The sequence below is a fragment of the Mus caroli genome, unplaced genomic scaffold, assembly GCF_900094665.2.
Source record: "Mus caroli unplaced genomic scaffold, CAROLI_EIJ_v1.1 scaffold_16627_1, whole genome shotgun sequence".
Taxonomy (NCBI): Eukaryota; Metazoa; Chordata; class Mammalia; order Rodentia; family Muridae; genus Mus; species Mus caroli.
Window position 1 is genome coordinate 1 of NW_018388788.1, and position 4,139 is coordinate 4,139.

At 33.4% G+C, this 4,139-nt stretch overlaps 1 pseudogene; it reads left to right on the forward strand.

Annotated features, from left to right (window-relative positions):
* Nucleotides 1-1,172: 1,172 nt before the first annotated feature.
* LOC110287788 overlaps nucleotides 1,173-4,139 on the forward strand; it is an 8,175-nt pseudogene continuing 5,208 nt past the window's right edge.

A 4,139-nucleotide genomic window follows, 5' to 3' on the forward strand; every position in this document is an offset into this window, starting at 1 on the left:
CCTGTGATCCATCCAATAGCTGACTGTGATCATCCACTTCAGTGTTGCTAGGCCCCGGCATTGTCTCTCAAGAGACAGCTATATCTTTGGCTGTATTTATCACCACCAAAAATATAACAATAACTATCAATATAAAGGCATTTACTGATTACTTATTCTGGTGGATGTGTTTTCAGTATTTGGAATTTATCTCATAATTTTGTCATTTAAAAAAAATTGAAATTATCATTTCTGATATTATTTTAACAAAACACCTGAAAGGATGTTTGTGTTGAGTTCCAGTGATTTTGTTTTCTTAGTGTGGAGTTGCTGTCCACAATTTTCTGTTGGCATGTTTTGTCACAACAATAGAAACCCTAAATAAGTTAACAAATTTACATAGTAACAGCCAATTTTCAAACAACCTTTTCTTTTAAGCCTTTGACAAACAAAAACTGAAGTCAGTGTATGTCACTTTTATACTTAACTGTCTTGTTCAGAAAATGTAGGCAACAAAAATGATGTGAGGAAAGAAGTATTCTGTTCTTAACATCACAGTTTGAGTGTGAAATCCATCATGACATGAAATATTGAAAGCAGTGATTGTAGGAAACTAGGCAGATTTCACCCAACATCAGGAATATGAGATTCATGGCTATTGTTGACCAAAATTCTTTGCTATTTTCATTCAAATGCCAAAAATGACAGCATACATTTTGAATAGATCAGCAATACTTAGATAATGGAATATAGGAAATACTTCTAAGAATTACCCAAACAAATGTTTTTTTATAGTGAAATTGATTCATACTATTCTGACTTTAGTGATTGCAGACACAATTAAGATAAATCTTTTTAATTTTGGAAAAAGGAATTACAGGGACAGAATCAGTGTGGAGCCCCATCATCCCCTCCTTACACATTTTCCCAGCATTTCCCAGCCTAACTTACCCCTTTGTGGTTCTAAATGCCAGCATCTTTATAGTCTTACAGAGTTTCATAGTCTTAGGACTTAGGTTAAAATGAATGCACTTTGTATATCATGCTACATGGAAACATTGAGTAGCAAAACTAGTAACTATTTTCTCAAATGTAAAATTAAATTAATAAATGTTTTGTTTTATAAAATACTTATTTTACTTGGACATTAATAAGGTACTAAGCATTCTGTATCTTTACTAAATATTTTTCAGACTCCTCAGTCTGTATGCAGTGAGAGCTGCAGTCCTGGATTCAGGAAAGTTGGCATGGAGAGCAAGCCTGCCTGTTGCTTTGACAATGAGATTTCCAATGAGACAGGTGAGTGACAAGACTCTCAGGAAATTTTCAATCTTTTCTACAGTGCTCTGACAAACCTAAGAAAAAGGAAAAAATTAGGCAAGAGAACCACATGATCAGTCTTTACTTCATTTCAGCAATTTAAATGATTTATATGTATGTTCTCTTAAAATAACACATATGAATGGTTCACATTTTTGATCCATTCCAGGTATTGTTGCATAAAGAGGTCACTTCCTCACAGCAGAGAAAAATGATCCATTTCAGCATAGAATTTAACTGACAATATTGTGAATATTAATTATTTATAATTTTGAAACCATATTACAATCATGTTAATAATTGAGATGCCAATGTCTTCTATTATATCTTATTGGGGAATTGAATCCATAGATGTTGAGGCACGTTAAAAACAAGAGATTATTATTTTCTGTTATTTTGATGGTGGTGTGTGTGTGTGTGTGTGTGTGTGTGTGTGTGTGCGTGTATACTTTCTTTGATTTGCTGACATGGAACTACAAATTTCCTGTGTTTTCTTCAATGAAGTTATGTTCTTTGGGTTTGAGTTTTCCTTCTAATATTTTCTGTTGGGCTGGATTTGTGCATAGATAAAATGTGGATAGATAATTTTTAAATTTGGATTTGTCTTGAAACATCTTGTTTTTTTAAAGCAAAGTATCCCTTTGTTATATTTTTCTTTTATACAACTTTAAACTTAGATCAAGTAACCACTTATCTCTCATCATAGGAAAAGGGTCCTGCAAATTTCAATAGGCAAAAAATTTTAGAAAATATAATTTCCCCATTACAATTTTCTAATTTTCAAACAAATATATTTTCTTGAGTATAGTGGAAAAATGGAAACTAGTCCTGCAGCAAGGCTTTAAGATCTCACTTAGGTAGGTGGTATATAGTTCATGTTCTTCCTCCAAATAGGTGCAAGGTAGGTCCAAGTGCTCTATGCTGAGAAACATCTTGTTTTCTCTATCAGTGGTGATTGAGAGTTTTGCTGGGTATAGTAGTTTTGGTTGTCATCTGTGACTTTTTTTAGAGGTTGCAAGATATCTGTGTAGGCCCTCCTAGCTTTTAGAGTCTCCGTCAATAAGTCAAGTAAAATTCTAATAGATATGCCTGGGTATGTTGCCTGGCTTCATTCCCTTGCTGCTGTTAATATTTTTTCTTTGTACTTTACATTTTATGTTTTGATTACTTTGTCCAGGAAATATTTTCTTGTCTTTTTCAGTATAGTTTGCGTTCTGAAAGCTTCATGTATGTGTATAAGCATTTGTTTCTTTAGGTTGGAAATTGTTTCTTCTATGATTTTGTTGAGAATACTTTCTTGTCCTTGGAGCTTGGACTCTTTATATTCTTGTGTAACTGGTATTCTTAGGTTAAGTGATTTCATGGGGTCCCAGATTTTCTGCGGGGCTTTTTTAGATTTAACATTTTCTTTGATTTATGTTTCAATTTCTATTACAATTTCTATGCCTAGATTCTTTCTTCGATACCTTGAATACTGTAGTGATACTTGCATCAGTTTTTCCTGTTCTCTTCACTAGTATTTCTATCTCCAGGAATCCCTCGTCTTTGCTTTCTCTATTGCTTCTGTTTCTACTTCCTGTCTTGAACTGTTTTATTGCCTTAACCTGTTAATTATATTTTCCTGCATTTCTTTACAGGATTTATTTATTTCCTCTTTAAAAAGCTTTGCCTAGGAGTGCAGAGATGTCTTAGCCTTTAAAAGCTAAACTCACACCCAATAATATAAAATGCTTTGCCTACTTGATTGTATTTTGCTATATTTCTTTAGGGGATATATTCAGTTCCTGTTTAAAGGCCTCTATCATCATTATGAGACTGGGTTTAAGGTCATTTTCTTGTGCTTCATTTATATTTGGATATCCAAAGCTTGGTCTTGTATAATAGGTGTGCTCTGTTGGTGTCATATTTCTCTTGGCTTTGTTGTTTGTTTTCTTTTTTGGGCATTTACCCATCTAGTTGGTTTTAGTCCTGAATGTACCTGTTATACTATGTATTGGAAGCAGGTCTAATCTCAATGATCCTGGTGTGACAGATATATAGGAGCTATCTTTGGATTGTATTGTTCTGGATAAGCTGGTCTGATGAAGTTGGGTAGAGAAGCAGTAGGAAAAATTGAGGTCTGTCAGGAAAGCAAGCTGCTCAGTGCAGCTAGGCATGGCCTGAAGGGCTCATGGGTGCAGGAAGGTAATATAACCTGTATAGCTCTGGATCTGCAGGTCTGATAAAGCTGGATGGAGAGGTGCCAAAAGAATGAACCAGGGAGAATAGGGTGGTAATTTTATTGCCTTGCCTATTAATTTCCATTATTTCATAATGAAAAGACTAAACTTAAGTTCTTCCTTGGGAACATATAGAGATGGAAGATAGAACCTACCTAACTGCCTAACTGTTAACTAGGTATAGTTGCTGAATGCATATAGAAGACAGTAAATTCATTTATGAGTTTGATAAGGTTATAGAAAAATCATATCACAGGTTAACTCAAAAGACTTTCATCATTACAGAGAAAGGTTTAGACTCTACAGATATGTATATTTGGAGGGATAGAACTGAATGAAGAACCTATTTACCCATAAAAGAATCCCAATTTTTATTGATTAAAAATGCATCACACTTATGTTGAACACTCAAAACCTAAAGAAATTACTGATAAATATGAGAGAATATAGTGAACCTATATTACAAGACAAATCATAAATCATATACAAAGCATATTTTGTGGGTTACAGGTAAATAGCCGTTAATAAATGAGTTGTCATTCTTTATACAATACATTCATTAGAAGCTAACATAACATAAAAACAAAAATAAACTAAAAGCATGACATAATAGATTAACAT